The following is a 20,809-nucleotide window of genomic DNA, read 5'->3' on the forward strand; positions in this document are numbered from 1 at the left end:
CATAATAATCCAGGCTAGCCAACCTACATCTAACTTGTATGTCCCTACATCCATAATGTTTGTTTCCATTATCTATGATATGGGGGGGATTTAATGGAATTTTAGTGGGATCTTTTTCATCAGGGATATCCCAATAGGAAAGACCTATAGCCAGCTGACAAATATCCGGGTGGAGAGATGGCCACTAGGTCCCTAAGGGGGCTGTGTGTGAGACAGACCATACTTCCTGTCCAGTAGGATTTATGATCAGCCATTGCTGCTGAACGGGCTGATGAGGATTAGGACTACTGATGGTCAAGGGGAGGGTCCATAGCCCTATCCATACGGCGAATACGCAATTTGAGAGGGTTATCAGTCTTTTCCAATTTCCAGCTAGAGTCCGGACAGGGAGCAGGCTTGAGATGAGAGGCATGGATCCAGGAGGTGATTCTGTCTACCTTTACTGCTGTAGGTGTTATAAGTAGCACCTGGTATGGTCCTTTCCAGTGAGGTTCTAGGGATGACACCTGATGTCGTCTTACGTAGATGAAATCTCCTACTTGATATCGGTGTGGGGTCCCTTCGTCCCCAGGTTGGTAGGCAGTGGCCAGCTGTTTCCACAGGTATCGTTGGGTTCTTTCAAGAGCTTTTAGTCTGTCAAGCAAGGGGGTGTGAAAGGAATCGTTAGGTCTTAGAGTTGGGGTCAGGTCCCTTATTGGAGGAGGGGCACCATAGAGAATTTCATAGGGGGTGAGGTTACACAAAGAAACAGAGGGAGTATTTCTTGCACAAAACAATGCATAAGGCAGGAGCATAGTCCAATCTTTTATGCCGGTCTCTAAGCTTAATTTCGTCAAGGTCTCTTTAATGGTTCTATTCATTTTTTCTACCTGTCCTGAGCTCTGGGGTCTATAAGTGCAATGTAATTTTCAATTAATCCCCAGGGTCCTGGTTAACCCCTGACTTACCTGGGCCATGAACGCCGGTCCATTATTAGACCCTATTACCTTAGGTAGACCGTATCTTGGAAAAATATCTTCCAGGATCTTCTTGACCACCATTTGCGCCGTTTCTTTTTTTGCGGGGAAGGCTTCAATCCATCCTGAAAATGTATCTACAAAGATTAGGAGATATTTAAGTCCATACCTTGCTGGCTTAATTTCAGTAAAGTCCACTTCCCAGAATTGTCCTGGTCTGGTTCCTCGAAGGCGCCTTCCTATAGGAAGCTTGGAGGGGTAAGCATTAACCAATTGACAGACCCGACAGGCTTTTGTTACTCGTTCAGCTAATTTTTTTCGCTGTGAGCTGGTTAGTGGAAAACTCTGTTCTTGATCTTTTAGGAATGCCTGCAGTTTCTTTGAACCAAGGTGAGTGAGTTGATGTACATCCTTAATGTAGTGTAGGGCTTTCTGAAATTGCAAGTTGGGTTCAGTGTTGTCAAGGAGTTCAGTGTCAGTGTCCTCAGATGTTAAGTTGTCGGGGTGCTCCGATGTAGTTAAATCTTTTGACTCATATTTTCCCTGTATGGAAAGTGTTAACATGGTTACTCTGTTTAGAGCTGCCAATTTAGCCTCTTTATCTGCCCTCCTGTTTCCGACCGCTACAGGATTGTTTCCTTTTTGGTGTCCTGGACAGTGTACTATAGCTAGTTCTTTAGGGCTTCGTATTGCTGAGAGGAGGCAGAGGATCTCATCTTTGTTCTTTATTTCTTTTCCCGCCGAGGTTAATAGTCCCCTTTGCTGGTAGATAGCCCCATGTATATGAGCGGTAGCGAAGGCATAGCGGCTATCTGTGTATATGGTGGCCTTTTTGCCTGCTGCCAGCTCTAATGCCTTCGTGAGGGCGATCAGCTCTGCCTTTTGAGCCGATATTCCCTCTGGGAGGCTAGAGGACCAGATGACTTTAGTTCTGCTAACAATTGCTGCCCCAGTTCACCGCTTACCATCCTGGAGAAAGCTGCTGCCATCAGTGAACCATATGACCTCAGGGTGGGGCAGTGGCTGATCCTTTAAATCCTGTCGTACACTGGTTTCTTCTGCCAGTATATGTTGACAGTCATGAGTGACGGGTTCTGATGATTGTTCAGGTAGTAGTGTAGCCGGGTTAAGCGGGGCGGGGGGTCCCAATATTATTCTGTCCTTGTCAAGCAATAGGCTCTGATAGTGTGTTATTCTAGAGTTTGATAGCCATCTGTCTGGTGGCTGGCGGATGATGCTCTCTAGGGCATGGGGGGCTATAACGGTTAGCTTCTGCCCCAGTGTTAACTTATCAGCATCTTTGATTAGTAGGGCCGCCACTGCTATAGCTTTTAGACAATGAGGCCATCCACTAGCCACTGGGTCCAGCTTTTTTGATAAGTAGGCTATAGGCCTTTTCCAAGGTCCTAAAGTTCGAGTAAGCACTCCTCGTGCTATTCCTTTCTTTTCTTCAACGTAGAGAGTAAAAGGTTTTTCTACATCTGGGAGTGCTAAGGCCGGAGCGGATAGCAGCGCCCTTTTGATGTTATCAAAAGCTTGTTGGTGTTCAGGGTTCCATTGGAATTGGGCATTTCCCTTTAACAACAGGTATAAAGGAGCAGCTAAGGTTGCAAACCCAGGTATCCATAACCTGCAAAAGCCAGCAGTCCCAAGAAACTCTCTAAGTTGCCTCTTATTAGATGGGGGTGGTATCTGCACAACAGTTTGTTTTCTGGGCTCAGTGAGCCATCGTTTACCACCCCTAAGGGAATAGCTCAGGAAGATTACTTCCTGCTGGCAAATTTGGGCCTTTTTGATAGAAGCTCTATACCCAAGTTGAGCAAGCTCAGATAGTAGTGCTTGGGTCCCAGACTCACAGTTTTCCTTGGTGTCTGCTGCCAGTAGCAGGTCATCCACATATTGGAGTAGGGTGACTTCAGGGTGCATGGTTCTGAAGTTATTGAGATCTCTGTGGAGGGCTTCATCAAAAAGAGTGGGGGAGTTCTTAAATCCCTGTGGAAGTCTGGTCCAAGTTAGTTGACCAGATGTTCCGGTTTCTGGGTCTACCCACTCGAAAGCAAACAGCAATTGACTATCTTTATGCAGAGGCAAGCAAAAGAAAGCATCTTTTAAGTCCAGGACAGTATACCATTTTCGCTCGGGGTTAAGGGTGCTAAGCAGATTGTACGGATTAGGTACTGTGGGGTGAATGTCCTGCACTCTGTTGTTGATCTCTCTTAAGTCTTGAACAGGGCGATAGTCCCTGGTTCCTGGCTTTTTTACTGGTAGCAGGGGAGTGTTCCAGGCCGATTGACAGGGCCTTAGGACCCCTAAGGCCAGATATTTCTGAATATGGGGCCTTATCCCATCTTTAGCTTCTTTGCTCAGAGGATATTGTTTAATATTAATTGGGGAGGCTGAGGTTTTTAATTCCACCATTATTGGAGGTTGTTTCACAGCTAGGCCTAACCCAGCAGTTTCTGCCCAGGCATCTGGGTAATCTGTTATCCATTTCTGGGGTAGCTTGCCTGTTTGATCAGTCTTGGGGGTGTGAAGAGTTGATGTTCATCTTCTACTGACATAGTTAAAACCATGAATATAGGAGTTTTTACTGAAAAAGAAAGATTCTGAGCCCTTATGCGGACTTCAGCCCAGTGATCAAGGGTCAGGGACAGAGGCGTGGAATGACTCTGTCCCATAATGAAAGTTACTTTAACAAGGACAGGGACAATACAAACGTGACACAAACACGGACACACAGTAAACAATAAACGTGTAACACAAGTTTAGAGGCAAAGATTAAATCAGACAGTGAATTCAACCTGAGAGAAAGAATAGATGCCGGCAAGACCAGACGGGTTGGCAGCAGAATACAAATGAGGGCACCTTGTCCCTCCCAGATGGGGGCACCTCCGTCCCCCCCAGAGTATCCCAAAGTGTCCCTTGAGGAGACGTGGTCTGTGGCTTCAGGGACACGTCTATCCACCACCGCCAGGGAGAACTTACGCTCTCCGCTGACAACCACATTCTGCCAACCCAAAACCAGGAAACCAGAAGGCCCTGAGAACTTACGCTCTCCAGCCCAAAACCAGAAGGCCCTGAGAGCTTACGCTCTCCAGCCCAAAACCAGACTCTGAGCGATCGCAAAGGAAAAACAAGAAGGAGAAGAAGGAGGAGGAGACGAAAAAGAAGAAGATAAGGCGCCTTACTTACCCCCCCTAAAGGAGTCTTGTTGAGGTCTCCCTGTCCGGCGATGCGCAGTTCCCGGCCAATGCACCAAATGTAAGGGTCCGGCGAAACGTCGGAGTAAGAGACCACAAGAGACTGTCTTATGCAAAAGCAGAAGGGTGGGTTTATTTGGAGACCAGCATGCTAGGGCTCTCTCCATAGCAAAGAGAGATAGAGCCCTGAGAACAGTTTGAGCAGAGCTTATATACTTTCCTTGGAGAGGGCAGCGAGAGAAGTTACATTTTGTAGTTTGGCAGTTGGGGACAGCTCATTCTGGGAACAAGATTAGCAGACAGTCCACAGTTAGGGACAGCACATTTCTGAGAACAAGATTAGCAAACAGTTCTTAAGATTTCAATAGTGTTTTGTTAAGCATATAAAGAAACGGAGTGACAAGTACCTATTTTATTAACTTTTCAAAACTTACCTCAATAATGTTTTAGAGATGCCCCTAGTTCAATGATTTCAGGAGTTAATGAACAACTATATTGACTTTCTCATCCACTCATGATATAACAGACTTAGGTCTTTTTTCTTCTGCCTGTTTTTTTTTTTTAAATCTAGATTGAAGAGTTCAATGTGGTTATGAAGTTCTTCAGGGGTTCCTCATTTCAATGATTACTTTGCCTTCTTCTGGATCTTCTCTGCTTCCATTAGATTTTCCTCACAGATATAATATTCAGAATACAATGAAACAAATGAAGATGGACATTGTTTTATTCCAATAAAAGAAAGTTTAAAGTTTGGTGACAATATCACAAATTTTTCTCCTACTTGACAGAAATCAAAGAATTCCTTAGCTTCTTGAGAATGGTGTCCAAATTTTGTGAAACTAAAATTAACTAGTTAAAAACAGAATTCCATTCAATAGACAGACACAGGAACTGTCACACCATATGTGTTGTATTGAGGTCATAGGATTAATACACATATTTACACAATTTTTATATACAAGTTGGGCATTCCTTAATCCAAAAATTGAAATCTGGAATTTTCCACAATCAAAAACTTTTTGAGTGCCAACATAATGCGACAATTGAAAAATTCCACACCTAACCTCATATTATGGGGTTGCAGTTAGAACACAGGCATACTAAAAGTATTGCATAAAATTACCTTCAGATGTGTTTATTTGTACATGAAACAAATAAGCCAGGTGCAGTGGCATATACCTTTAATCTCAGCTATTTGGTAGGCTGAGGTCAGCCTGGACAATTTAGCTAGACTCTGTCTTGAAACAAAAAATACAAAGGAGTAGGAATGTAGCTTTCTAGGTTCAATACCCAATACAAAAAAAAAAAAAAAAGGAAGAAAGAAAGAGAAAGAAACAAATTTCACATTTACACTTGGGTCCAATCCCAAAGATATCTCATTGTATAGATGCAAGTATCCCAAAATATGAAAAATTAAACTCTGGAACACTTCTGGTCCTAAGCATTTTGGCTAAGGGATATGCTGTATTTGTAGAGAGAAAGATAAAAAAAACTATTGTTTTAATAAGAACATTTTAAGGAAGCATCTAATTTAAAGAAAATACTTCTTCAAGACAGAATTCTGAAAAAAAACTCACCAATTTACTTTCATTTATATGACTCTTAATGACCTATAATATCATCTATGGGAATAGGAATGCAATCTTTTTTTCTCCCATGCTGGGATCAAACCCACTCCTTGCACATGTTAACCAATCGCTCTACCACTGAAATACACTCCCAGCCATGTTTTTATTTTCTGTTTTATTTTTGAGACAGGGTCTTGCTAAGTTGTTTAAGCTGGGCAAACCTCCTGCCTCAGCCTTCTAATGTAGCTGGGATTATAGGTGTGTGCTACTGTCCCTAGCTACAAATGCAAGTTGAGGGTTTTTTTTTTAACTTTTTCCAAGTCACTTGTAAACAAATTAACTGATACATGACTAATAGTTCCACACTTCAGTATTATCAAGAAATACATGGCTTGAACAGACATCACAACACATAGCGTAGGTCTAAAACAAAAACTTACAGACTCAGGGTTAGCAGAACACAAGGATCCCCCAGTCTCTCACTGATTATGGAGAGCTCTGTTTTCCCCTGGTACAATGAGGTATACCTTGGGAAGTGTTCCAGGAGAGGGGCCTCTGGATTCCTTGCCATTTTATATATTCATGGAGGAGTTGGGTGGAATCAGGGATCGCCCAGCTGATTTGGAAAAGTTTGAGCTTTTGGGGGGGTTTCAAATTCTCAGTTTATGAAACAAGCTTTTGACATCAATCACCTGGGGAGGCTTCCTTACCTACCCTGGTTATTACCTGAGGCTTCACAGCCTCCCTGCTGAGCCAGTTCATTGCTAGTCTGCCTGATGATAGCAACAACGCCCAGGCTAGTCAGAAGACAGATCAGTGTGTCTTTCCTCAAGTATGCATGAGACCAGCCTCATTCTTACACTCACTAGATAAAGTAAGGGAACAAAGAAGTTGCACTGTAAAGTGTCCATGCTGATTCTAAGGTCACAGACTCTTCCTGAAGAAACATTACTTTACCCAGCCACAAGAAAACATTCTCTTCAATCTAAATTTATTTTTTGAATAGCTCTCTGTGAGAAATCTTGTGGAAAATTTCTGAAATTTTAACAAGATGATGAGATTCTTTATATAGTTCCTGGGGAGTATATAATCTTATCTCTGAAGTATTTTTAAGTTCTAAATCTCTCAGTATGTCATTTTATAATCTGCCAACTACAGAGATACAATACTCAAGTCATTTATAAAAATGTTTAAATTTGTTTTAATTAATTATACATGACAGTAGAATGTATTTATGCACTTTAATATATCATATGTAGATGGGATTTAAATTTTCATTTTTCTGAGTGTACATGTTGCAGAATCACATTGGTCATGTAGTCATTATATATACATACAGTAATAATGTCTGTTTCATTTTACTATATTTCCTATCCCCACATCCCCTTCCCTCCCCTCCCATCACTTCCCTCTACCTAATCTAAGGTAACGCTATTCTTCCCTAGTGCCCCGTCCCCTGGCTTATTGTGAATTAGCATCTGCATATTAGAGAAAACATTCGACCTTTGGTTTTCTGGGACTGGCTTATTTTGCTTAGCATGATATTCTCCAACTCCAACCATTTATTAGCAAATGCCATAATTTTACTCTTCTGTAAAGCTGAGTAATATTCCATTGACTATATATACCATATTTTCTTTACCCATTTATCTGTTGATGGACACCTACTTCCATACTCTAGCTATGTGAATTGATCTTCCATAAACATTGATGTGCCTGTGGCACTATGGTATGCTGATTTTAAGTCCTTTGGGTATAAACCAAGGAGTGGAACAGCTGGGTCAAATGGTGGTTCCATTCCCAATTTTCTGAGGAATCTCCATACTGCTTTCCATAGTGGTTGTACCAATTTGCAATCCCACCAGTAATGTATGAGTGTACTTTTTCCCCACATCCTTGACAACATTTATTGTCGCCTCTATTCTTGATGATTGTCATTCTGACAGGAATGAGATAAAGTCTTAGAGTAATTTTGATTTGCATTTCTATAATTGCTGGAGATGTTGAACATTTTTTCATATATTTGTATTTCTTCTTCTGTGAAGTGTCTGTTCAGTTCCTTAGCCCATTTATTGATTGGGTTATTTGTTTTGGGGGTGTTAAGTTTTTTGAGTTCTTTGTATATTCTAGAGATTAATGCTTTATCAGAGGCGCATGTGGTAAAGATTTTGTCCCAATATATCAGCTGTTCCTCACATTATTGATTGTTTCCTTTGCTGAGAAGAAGCTTTTTAATTTGAATCCATCCTACTTATTGATTCTTGATTTTAATTCTTGTGCTTTAGGAGTCTTGTTAAAGAAGTCAGATCCTAGGCTGACATTGTGCAGATTTGGACCTATTTTTTCTTCTATTAGATGCAGGGTGTCTCTTCTAGTGCCTAAGTCTTTGATTCACTTTGAGGTGATTTTTGTGCAAGATGAAAGATAGTTTAATTTCATTTTGCTACATATGGATTTCCAGTTTTGCCAGCACTATTTGTTGAATAGGTTATCTTTGCTCCAGTGAATGTTTTTGGCACCCTTATCTAATATGAGTTAACTGTATTTATGTGGGTTTGTCTCTGTGTCCTCTATTCTGTATCATTGGTCTACAAGTCTGTTTTGGTGCCAATAACATGTTGTTTTTGTTACTATAACTCTGTATTATAGTTGAAGGTCTGGTATTGTGATGCCTCCTGCTTCACTTTTCTTGCTAAGGATTGCTTTGGCTATTCTGGGGGTCTCTTATTTTTCCAAATAAATTTTATGATTGCTTTTTCTATATCTATGAAGAATGTCATTGGGATTTTAATAGGAATTGATTAAATCTGTATAACACTTTTGGTAGTATGGCCATTTTGTCAATATTAATTCTGCCTATCCAGGAGTATAGAAGATCTTTCCATCTTCTAAGATTTTCTTCAATTTCTTTCTTTAATGTTCTGTAATTTTCATTGTAGAGGACTTTCACCTCTTTTGTTTAATTGATTTCCAGGGTTTTTTTGTTTGTTTTTGTTTTGAGGCTATTGAGAATGGAGTAGTTTTCTCTTTCAGTGGATTCATCGCTGACATATAGGATTGCATTTGATTAATGGGTGTTGATTTTATATCCTGCTACTTTGCTGAGTTTATTTATTAGTTCTAAAAGTTTTCTGGTGGAATTTTTTGAATCTTATAAAGTCATGTCATCAGCAAATAGTGATAGTTTGAGTTCTTCATTACCTATTTGTAGTCCCTTAATTTCTTTCTTTTGTCTAATTGCTCTGGCTGGAGTTTCAAGGATTATATTGAATAGAAGTGATAAAAGAGGACATCCTTGTCTTGTGGGAATGCTTTCAATTTTTCTCCATTTAGAATGATGCTGGCCTTGGGTTTAGCATATATAGCTTTTACAATGTTGAGGTATGTTTCTACTATCCCTGGTTTTATGGTGTTTTGAACATGAAGGTGTGCTATATTTTGTCAAATGCTGCTTCTGCATATATTGAGATGATCATATGATTCTTGTTTTTAAGTATATTAATATGATGAATTTTATTTATTGATTTCCATATGTTGAGCCAACACTGCATTCCTGGGATTAATCCCACTTGATCACGGTGCACTATCTTTTTAATATATTTTTGTATGTGATTTGCCAGAATTTTATTGCGAATTTTCACATCTATGTTCATCAGGGGTATTGGTCTGAAGTTTTCTTTCCTTGATGTGTCTTTGTCTGGTTTTGGTATCAGGGTGATATTAGCCTAATAGAATGAGTTTGGAATGGTTCCCTTCTTTTCTATTTTATGGAATACTTTGAAGGATATTGGTGTTAATTCTTCCTTGAAAGTCTTGTAGAACTTGGCTGAGAATTCATCTGGTCCTGGGCTTTTATTGGTTGGTAGGTTTTTGATGGCTTTTTCTATTTCATTACTTGAAATTAATTGATCTGTTTAAATCAGTATGACCTCCTCATTCAGTTTGGGTAGGTCATATGTTTCTAGAAATTTGTTGATGACTTTGATATTTTCTATTTTATTAGAGTATACATTTTCAAAATAGTTTCTAATTATCTTCTGTATTTCAGACATGTCTATTGTGGTATTTCCTTCTTCATCTTGTATTTTAGTAATTTGAGTTTTCTCTCTTTTTCTGTTCGTTAGCATGGTCAGGGGTTGATCTATTTTATTTATTTTTTTAAAGAACCAACTTTTTGTTTTGTCATTTTTTAACTGTTTCTTTTGTTTCAATTTCATTAATTTCAGCTCTGATTTTAATTATTTAGTGTCTTCTACTGCTTTTGATGTTGATTTATTCTTCTTTTTCTAGGGCTTTGAAATGTAGTGTTAGGTCATTTATTGACTTTTTATTCTTTTAATGAGTGCACTTCAATGCAACAAACTTTCCTCTTAGTCCTGACTTCATAGTGTCCCAGAGATTTTGATATGCTGTATCAGTGTTCCCATTTACCTCTAAGAATTTTTTAATTTCATCCTTGATTTCTTCTACTATCCATTCATCATTCAGTTGTGTATTATTTAGTCTCCATTTGTTATAGTAGCTTCTATTTTTTATTTTATCGTTGAGTTCTAATTTCATTTCATTGTGGTCTGATAGAATTCAGGGTATTATTTCTGTTTTTTGTTTGTTTATTTGTTTTGTATTTACTAAGAGTTGCTTTGTGGCATAAGATATGGTCTATTTTAGGGAAGGAGCCATGTGCTCCTGAGAAGAAAGTATATTTGCTCATTGATGGATGAAATATTCTATATATGTCTGTTAAGTCTAAATTATTGATTGTATTATTTGGTTTTATAGCTTCCTTATTTAGTTTTTGTTTGGAAGATCTGCCCAGTAGTGAGAGAGGTGTGTTAAAGTCACCCAGTATTATTGTACTGTGATCTATTTGACTCTTGAAATTGAGATGGTTTTGTTTGATGTACATAGATGCTCCATTGTTTGGGGCATAAATATTTATAATTGTCATGTCCTGCTTATATATACTTTCCTTAAGAAGTATGAGATGTCCTTCTTTATCTCTTCTGATTAACCTTGGTTTGAAGTCTATTTTATCTGAAATGAGAATAAAAACCCCTGCTTCTTCATGCAATACATAAGTTTTTTCCCATCCTTTCACCTTCAGCCTGTTGATGTCTTTGCCAATGAGGTTAGTCTCTTGAAGACAGCATATTGTTGGGTTTTGCTTTTTAATCCAATCTGCCAGTCTATGTCATTTGATTGATGAGTTTAGGCCATTAACATTCAAGGTTATTATTGAGATATGATTTGTATTCCCTGTCATTTTGATTTATTTCTGGTTTTTGATTTGTCTTATTTTCTCACTTGGTTGAATGTCCTTTTAGTATAGGTCTTCCCTTTGCTGGTTTTCACTTTTTTCCACTTCATCCTCATGGAATATTTTGTTGAGAATGTTCTGTAGTGTAGGCTTTCTAGTTGTGAATTCTTTTAATTTTTGTTTATCATGGAATGTTTTAATTTCATCTTCAAATCTGAAACTTAATTTTGCTGGGTATAAAATTCTTGGTTGGCATCCATTTTCTTTCAGAGCTTGAAATATATTATTCCAGGACCTCCTAGCTTTGAGGGTCTGGGTTGAGAAATCAGTTGAGATCCAAATTGGTTTCCCCCTCTATATAATTTGATTTTTTTTTTACCTCTCACAGCCTTTTGGATTTTATATTCATTCTCTGTGTTAGTCATTCTCATTATAATGTGTCTTGGTGTGGGTCTACTGTAATTTTGTACATTTGGAGGTCCTGTAAGCTGCTTCTTCTTCTTCTTCTTCTTTTTTTTTTTGAGAGAGAGAGAGAGAGAGAGAGAGAGAGAGAGAGAGAGAGAGAGGATTTTTTAATATTTATTTTTTAGCTTTCAGCAGACACAACATCTTTGTATGTGGTGCTGAGGATTGAACCCGGGCTGCACACATGCTTGAGCCACAACCCCAGCCCCCCTGTAAGCTTCTTGTATTTGATTTTCCATTCCATTCTCTAGGTTTGGGAAATTTTCTGCTATTATATTATTGAAAATATTGTGTATTCCTTTGGTTTGTATCTCTGATCCTTCATCTATTCTGAAACTCTTAAAATTGGTCTTTTTATGTTATTCCATAATTCTTGGATGTTCTGTTCTTGGTTTCTTACTATCTTCTCTGCATGTTTAACTCTACTTTCAAGATTATATATTTTGTCTTTGTTGTCTGCAGTTCTGTCTTCCAAGTGGTCTAGTCTGTTGGTGATGTTTTCTATTGAATTTATAATTTGGTTTACTGATTCCTTCATTTCGAGGATTTTTTCTTGGTGTTTTTTTTTTTCATGATTTTTAATTCTTTACTGAAGTGGTCTTTCACTCCTGTATTTTTTCTTTGATTTCACTCCTTATACTATCCTTTACTTCACATATCAATTTAATTATATACAATCTGAACTCCTTCTTGGACATTTCTTCTATTGTGTTATCAGTGGCTTCTGTTGTTGGAGCATCTTGGTTTGTTTGGGGCTCTTTATTCCCTTGCTTTTTCATGTTGTTAGTGTGTTTTTCCAACTAAAAGTATGTACCTAAGGCAGGATAAATTCTTCCCTGTAAACCTATAGTGTCCCTGAAGGTTTCCAGCACTTTGCCTTTGCAGGTGAGACCAATATCAACAGCACCCAGTGTACACAATATATAGCCTTAAACCTAACAGCTCCCACTAACATATCTACTGCTTTCTTGCATTAAACCAAAATGATGAGTTCAATAACTATCAATAGTACAAACAGAATATTTGTTAAAACGATTTACAATTTCAAATGGTGGATGAGAGAACAGAGGTCGTGTAGTATGCAATATTTGTGAGGGAGGAAGAGGGAAGCTAGAAATAAAAATTCACAAGAAGAGTGGAAGAAGAGCCAACAGAGATTGGCTGTTGGTTGGAGAAAAGTTGGAAAGAAAATAGACAAGAGAGAGGAAGAATACAAAGAAAGAGAAAAAATTAAAGACATAAGAATACAACCAAAATGCAAAACACCATTTGTATATTATTGTCCTCCACAGACTGATGCATAAAAAACACCCTGTTCCAAATACGGCAGAGAGATTAGTGAATCAAAAAATAAAATAAGTCTTGCTGGAAAGTCAAACTGTCTCTGTCAGTGTTCAATATTTTCTCAGCCCTGTCTCTGAAACATCTCTCAGGATCACCAAACCCAGATCAGCCCTCTTAAACCCAGTGTCTATCCCACTGATCAGAATTGGCCATGCTATAGTCTCAATGCTGCTCCTACTTGCAGAGAGACCATCAGGGATACACTCATGCAAAGGAGCAACCCCGATATGCAGCTACAAGACAAGGCCACCAGCACTCTTAGCAGGAAGACCCTAGGCTCTTCCAAACCTGCAGGCACCCGCACACTGGATCTTCAGGTTCCAGCTGAAGTCCCCAGACAGAGAGGCTCTTGTGGTGGTAAATCTGCTGGCACCCGGGCACCAGGCCCTGGCTGGTGTCCCAAAATGGGTGCAGCCACATGTAACCAAACCTGGAATTTGCCCCGAAGCAGTCCTCTAAGCTGTGGTAGCAGCAGTAGTGTCGGTGGTTGTTGGCAGCAGGCAGCCGGTCAGCAGTAGCCGTGGTTGCAGCAGCAGCTGCAATGGTAACTGTGGGGTCAGCGTCACCAGGCAATCTCCAGGGGTCAGCAGCAGCATCAGCTTTAGTTGCACCTGGGTAGCAGTTTCTTCTGTGGCAGCAGCACCCAGAAAGAGGAACTCCAGGCAATCTCAGACTGGCAGCAGTGGAATCAGAGGCAGCAGCAATGGTGGTAGCAGTGCAGGCGGCTGCTGATTGACCAAGTCATTTTTATTTTTTAAGAGGAGGGAAAGGTTATTTGGGGCTTTTGGGTTCAGAGGTCTCAGTTCATAGGTAGCCAACTTTGTTGATCTGGGCCCAAGATTTAATCAGAACATTATGACAGAAAGGTGTGGAGGAGGGAAGCAGCTCAGGACATGACAATCTGGAAGCAGAGAGAGACTACTCCACTTACCAGGGACAAACAATAAACCCCAAAGTATACCCCCAGTGACCTACCTCTTCTAGCCACACCCTACTTGCTTGCAGTTACCACCCAGTTAATCCCTATTGGAAAATTAATGCAGTGATAAGGTTAAAATTCTCATAGCCCAATCATTTCACCTCTAAATTTTCCTGCATTAGCTCATAACATGAACTTTTGTGGGACACCCCATATCTAAGCCATAACATCCTGCCCTGGTCCCCCAAAACTCATGCGTATCTCACAATGCAAAATACATTAAATCCATTTTCTAGAGTCCCTATGGTTTTAACAGTTTTAGCATTTCCCAAAGGTCCAAGTTCTAAGTCTCTCCTGAGATGCAAGGCAAACTCTCAGCATGTGTCCCTGTAAAAATAAAAAACAAGTTCCATATATCAAATCATTTTTAAAGGTCCTTTTTGTGATAGAAATGTATGAAAATGGGATGCCTCTCTGCAAGTTTTTCTCATGTCAACTATTCAAGTTTTGTTCCAGAGATGTGAGCATAAGATATATAGATAGAAAGAATATGAATTCATACACTAATGGTTCATACCAGCCTGGGAACTGGGTATTTCTGTGATTGCAGGGTAACTTTATAGATGGGTAAGCATATTTCAGAATGTAACAGAGTAAATGAGTGTCTATGTCTGCATGTGTATAGCACATGAATGGATAAAAGTGTGATAGCTGCATGAGCCTGTTTACATGTCTGTGTGAAAGGTATATGATATGAGAATATGAGAAAAAGCAATAGATTTTTTTTAGTGCCTCACAATTGGACTATGTGTACAAGATCAAAAGATTTACATTCTTCCTTGCTATAGTTTAGATATGGGTTGAGTGTGTTCCCCAAAATTTCATGTGTTGAGAGCTTGGTTCTCAACGTGAGAATATTGGGAGGTGGTGTTAGCTACTTGCATTCTAGATCACAGCCCCTCATGGCTGCTCTGGAATCTTGCTTCATCAGCTAGCCTTTTCTTGTAAATATTTTAGAATTTTTAAAATACATTCTTTGTCTCTTTCTCATTGCCTCTTCCTCTTCTGTGGTCCTCACCTCTTGCCTTTCTTGCTTTCAAAACCAAAGTTTTTAAAAGAATGTTTAAATTCAGGATCTCTCCTATCCTTTCTTGGAGTAACTCTTTGACATCACCAGGGACTTCCTAAATGTAAGATCCAGTACAGACCTTTTAGTCCTTTGGCCTTTCTCTAGCATTTGCCTTTACTTTCTCCTTCCTCAACTTTGGACTTTATGCAGTCTTGGTATTTCTTCCTCCTCCTCCTCCTCCTCCTCCTCCTCCTCCTCCTCCTCCTCCTCCTCCTCCTCCTCCTCCTTCTCCTCCTCCTCTTCCTCTTCTTCTTCTTTAAATATTTTTAGTTGTCAAGGGCTCTTTTATTTTATTTATTTATTTTTATGTGATGCTGAGGATCAAACCCAGGGCCAGGCTAGTGCTCTACCACTGAGCCACAACCCCAGCCCCTCTCTTCAGCTTCTTGAACAATTCCTTTTCAGTCTCTTTCAAGAGATTCATCATCCCATGGTCCACCTTCAACCCTCTCTTTGTCTTACACTACTGTTCTCCATGGGGACTTTCATTCATCTGATAACTTCAACCCTCCCTTCTTTCCTTCCTTCCCCTGTCATTTAATAACTTGGTTTTCAAGTTATTCAACACAGTTGTCCTTCCCGACACTTAGGTATCTAAATAAACATATAAACTTTTCCTGTGAGCTAGAGTTGTAGCTCAGTAGTAGAGCCCTTGCCTAGCATGTGTGAGGCACTGAGTCGATTCTCAGCACTGCATGTAAATAAATAAATAAATAAATAAATATTCCATCAACAACTAAAACTATATATATATATATATATATATATAAAGAATTTTCTTACTAGTCATCTATGCCTGTTTGTTTCCCCATTGTGATGTTTAATTTTATGTGTCAAGTTGATTAGACTATGGGGAACAGTTGTTTAGTCAAACACTAGTATACATGTTGCTCTAAAGGTGCTTTTGGTTTGTTAGATGTTTTCTTTTGTTTGTTTTGCCATGAGGAGGATCAAATCCAGGCCATTCAAAGCACATAGCTCTACCACTAGCTAATATCCACAGCCCCAAGGATTAGTTGTGATTCACATTTATGATCAATTGACAAAGTAAAGCATATTATCCTCCATAATTATTTGGTGGGCCTCATCCAATCATTTGAAGGCCTTAAAAACAAAAGATTAAAGTTTCATTCTCTTTTTTTCTTTTTTTGTATGTGATACTGGGAATTGGACCCAGGGATGCTCTAACACTGAGCTACACCCTCAACCCTTTTTAAATTTTTATTTTGAGACAGGGTCTCCCTAAGTTGCCAAAGCTGACCTTGAACTTGCAACTCTCCTGCCTCAGCTCCCCAAGTCACTAGGATTACAGACTTTACAGACTTATGCCACCACACCTAGCTGAAGTTTCCCAAATAAGGGGGAATTCTGTTTCCAGACAGCATCATAGAAATTCTCCCTGCATTTGGAGCCCTCAAACTCAAGCCTCTAACATCAACTGTTACTTGAATCTCCAGGCTGTGGGGTGCTTGTTCTATGGATTTTGGACTTGTCAGTCCCCAAAATTACATGACCCAATTTCTTAAAATCTCCCACTCTTAATACAAATTGGTATATATTGTGTGTATGTGTGTGTGTGTGTTTGTGTGTATATATCAGATGTCATATAACCATATATTACATATATAATTATGTGTGTGTGTGTGTGTGTGTGTGTGTGTGTATTTTTTGTTTGGTGCTGGAGTTTGAACCTAGGGCTTTGCTCAGGATCTACCACTGAGTGGTACACCTCAGTCTTAACTTGATATATATTTTATATAAAATAAAACTTGAATATAACTGGGCATGGGGGCACATGCCTGTAATCCCAGTGGCTCAGGAGGCTGAGGCAGGAGAATTGTGAGTTCAAAGTCAGCCTCAGCAATGGGGAAGTGCTAAGCAACTCGTGAGACCCTATCTCTAAATAAAATACAAAATAGGGCTGGAGATGTGGTTCAGTGGCCGAGTGCACCTGAGTTCAATCCCCAGTACCTCCCCATCAAAAAAAACAAAAAACCTTGAATATAATATATGTAAAGAAAGTATTTGTTTGCTTTGTTTTGCTTTTATCATTCTGGGGATCAAGTCCAGGACCTTGTACATTTTAGGCAGGTGCTCTACTACTGAGCTACAACCTCAGCTTCAAAAGAGAGTTTAAAGAATATTATATGCTTACATATTATGTGTGTGTGTATATACATATATCTCCTAATATATATTTCATATATTTAAAAATATATATATATATATATATATTTATTTATTCAGCTTTTTCCACTGCTTTGACTAAAGGATCTGACCAGAACAATTTTAGGGGAGGAAAAATTTATTTTAGGACTCATGGTTTTAGAGGTCTTAGTCCATAGATGTCTGGTTCCATCATGGTGGAAGACTATGGCAGAGGGAAGCATCTCACAGGCTGATCAGAAAACAGAGGGAGAGACTCCATTCACCAGATTAAAATATATACCCCATAACAATGCCCCCAATGAACCACTTTCTCCAGCCATACTACATCTGCCTTCTTACCATTCAGTTATTCCCATCAGAGATTGATTCATTGATTAGGTTAAGGGTATAACCCAATCATTTCTCCTCCAAATCTCCTTGCATTGTCTCTCTTGTGAGTTTTTGGGGAAACCTCACATCCAAACCATAATAATGTTCTATTCCTTCTGGTTCTCTGGAGAACCTTGACTAATGCCCATCATGTACTTATTATATCCAAATCCCTTAGCATATCTGCAAGGACCTTCACAATTCCGATGTCACTGACAGCCTCACCTGCCATCCTAACATAGCAATTCTCCCCTCTTTTCATATGACCTTTCTGCTCATTCCTTGAGCTTGCCAATCTTTTCCCCTCTGTGCCTTTGTACTGTCTGTCCACCTAGAAAAAAATTTGTACTTTGGAACACAACTCAAGTTTTACCCTGGCTCTTTGAAGGAGGCAAGCAGAAAAGTAGATCCCCTTGCATTTCTATTGCACTATGTTCATAGAGTCTTCCTTCATACAGCAGTCATATTTATAAAATTATTTCTCTTGAATTTCTCCCCATTTAAAAAAAAACTTTTTTGGAACAGGGCATAGTGGGGCTGTAATTCCAGCAACTCAAGAGGCTGAGGCAGGAGGATTGCAAGTTCAAGGCTGGCCTCAGAAACTTATGGCCTAAGCAACTTAACAAGACCAGTCTCAAAATAAAAAAATAAAAAGGTTTGGTGATGTAACTCAATAGTAAAGCACCCCTGGGTTCAATATTTAAATATATATATATATTTTTTTTTTTTTTGTTTTACCATGGCTGCCTATGGTTTTCAAAATTAAAGGTTCCTCAATGTAGCACATTGTCTCATGTTCCCCTTTCTAGTCTCTGCTCCTCTCAGTGCTCTACACACTCTAATTTCTAGCTAACTTCAGAATTAATTGCAGTTCTTTCAACAAGCTTAGCTTCCTTGCATTAACTTCTGCATTCTTTAATCACCTGCAACATTCTCCTTCCTCTCAAACCATTTTGCAATTTCCATTAGCCTTGTAATCTTTGTTTCAAGTATTCTCTTTCCTGTGAACCCTATGCTCATCCCTGCCTGCCTTTTCCTGTTTCCTTAATATTCTGTATTTATCCTACTTAGTGTAATCGTTTGCTTCTTCATCTACCAACTGCAGAATGTAAGTCATAATCTATCTTCTCTATTTCACAGTTCCTTGAGGGATATGTGTAGCCCCACTGCACTTGAGTTTGTCATGTTTCTGTTGAATTGAGGGTGAGGAGGCATCAAGTGTTAAAAAAGGAAGCACAAAGGAGGGGTTCTTCTAAAAATAAATCCCTTGCTGTACAGTTTCCCAACTACTGCCTTATAGGCCGTTACTCTGAAGATGAAATGTTCTGCTTAAAAAATGTCATTTTCTAATAATGTTAATTATTTCATAATGGTGCAGCAAGATTTGGTATGCTTTAGAATTTCAGAAACTATTCTCTATGGTGACACCGCCTATAATCCCAGTGATTTGGCAGACGGAAGCAGGAGAATCTCCAAGTTCAAGGCCAGCCTCAGCAACTTATTGAAACCCTGTCTCAAAAATAAAAGAACAGATCAAAGTGTGAAATATGATATATCAAGAACTATGAAATGTTTTGAACAACCAACAATAAAAAAAAAATAAAAAATAATAAAAAAAATAAAAGAACAGGATACAACTCAGTGCCCCTGGATCCAATCCCTAGTTTAAAAAAAAAAAAAAAAAAAAGGAACTGAAGGATCTAAATTTTTGCCCAGAACATAAAAATCATCTGGAGTATACAATTTGACATTCATAGACTGAGGATTCTTATTCACTTTCTTCTTCTCTTTTTCTCTTCTATTACTTCCATTTGTTTAACATTTTGAAGTCTATGGCAAAAATTTCCTGGATGAAATGGTAAAGCAGTAGGGTATAATATTTAAGAGCACATTTGCCTTTTTCTAAATCCTTGTTCTGCGAGTTAATAGTTACGTGCTCTTAGCCAAGTTATTTCACTTTTCTGTGACTTAGTTTTGTGACATCAAATAGATATGATAATAATAGTATCTATCTCAAAGGGTGGCTCTAAGCATTAAAATATTTGGTATATAAGAAGTCCTTGACACATTACTGCTTCCCCAAAATGTCAGCTACAATTAACTGCTGCTTAATTCTTGGTGACTAATGGAAATTTATTAGGAATGCAGTGGAATATAGGAAGAAAGAGTTTTCTAGATTAAGTAAATATCTTATTTGAACTCTCTGAGTTAAGAAGAAGGTGCAGGATATTTTGGGAAACTGAAAACTGACAGTGACTAGTGAGGTAGCCAGAGACCAGATTATTTAGGACCTTGAAGACCATATACTGTATAGGATTTTGTTTCAAGATCCCATACACTGTATAGGATTTTATTTTTATCCTAAAAACTATGAAAATCCTTTGAAGGATTTCAGAAAGTTTTAAGCAAGGGATGACATAATCTAATTTGCTTTTCTAAAGATAACTCCTGTTCCTGTGGGAGAGAATCTTAGTTTGAAGCAGGCCAAGAGGAAATGCAGGGAGATAAGTGAGGAGGTAGATGCAGTTGTCAGGTCAAGATAATTTATTCTATTTGATCACGATGTCAGTAATAGAAAGATGCCAAGGTCTCGGCTTGGCACCAGAACCACGAGCCACCACACAGCTTTGTAGGTTCAAACAGCAATTCTTTATTCCCGCTCTCACACCGCCTCCACACAGGTCCAGGGGCAATCTCGTTCTGCCCGCACAATTCACCTACTTCATGAAGCTATCTCCAAATCCCATTTCAATCTCACGAGAACTCAACAGGAACAAGCAGCAGGAACACCCTAATCCCAGCAATAATCTTCAACCGCCAACTTCCCTAAAACCCATTATCTTAAACTGGCAACGCCTTAAACTCAAGGAGCTGGTTACTTCCTCAAACCTGATCAGCTCTAAACCCGGGTCCGCCTTGGTACTTGAGCAAGGTCACTTTATTAAAGCATGCATGCAATGTCCCATCGAATGTCCTCTAAGCAGCATGGGGTACGCTTGGCAAGGAAATTTTGATGCGTCATTCCTACTTGGTAATGACCCTCAGCATCTCCCCCCTTCTGATTAATTAAACAACAAGCAATGTGGCTTAGGACCGTGCCTGGTAGGTTGTCCAATTCAACATGTGGTTCTTACCCGTCATGGGAGAACTGACCTTTACACGTCCGTCAGTTTCCTGTCTTAGGTTGAATCCACTGCAACCAGATCAACCCGTCACTGACTACCGGTCCAGCATTCAGCCATGCTTGTGGATAGGCCTAAGCACCAGTGGGGGGGGTGAGGTTCTTGCCTCACCTCTGTTGGCCCCCAAATTTAACCTTGGTGCCAGTGGGGGGGTGAGGTTCTTGCCTCACCTCTGTTGGCCCCCAAATTTTAGACCATCACTAGTAGAAGGGAGGAAGATACAGAAATGCCACGACACCAAGCCAATTGAC

The sequence above is a fragment of the Ictidomys tridecemlineatus genome, chromosome 5, assembly GCF_052094955.1.
Source record: "Ictidomys tridecemlineatus isolate mIctTri1 chromosome 5, mIctTri1.hap1, whole genome shotgun sequence".
Taxonomy (NCBI): domain Eukaryota; kingdom Metazoa; phylum Chordata; class Mammalia; order Rodentia; family Sciuridae; genus Ictidomys; species Ictidomys tridecemlineatus.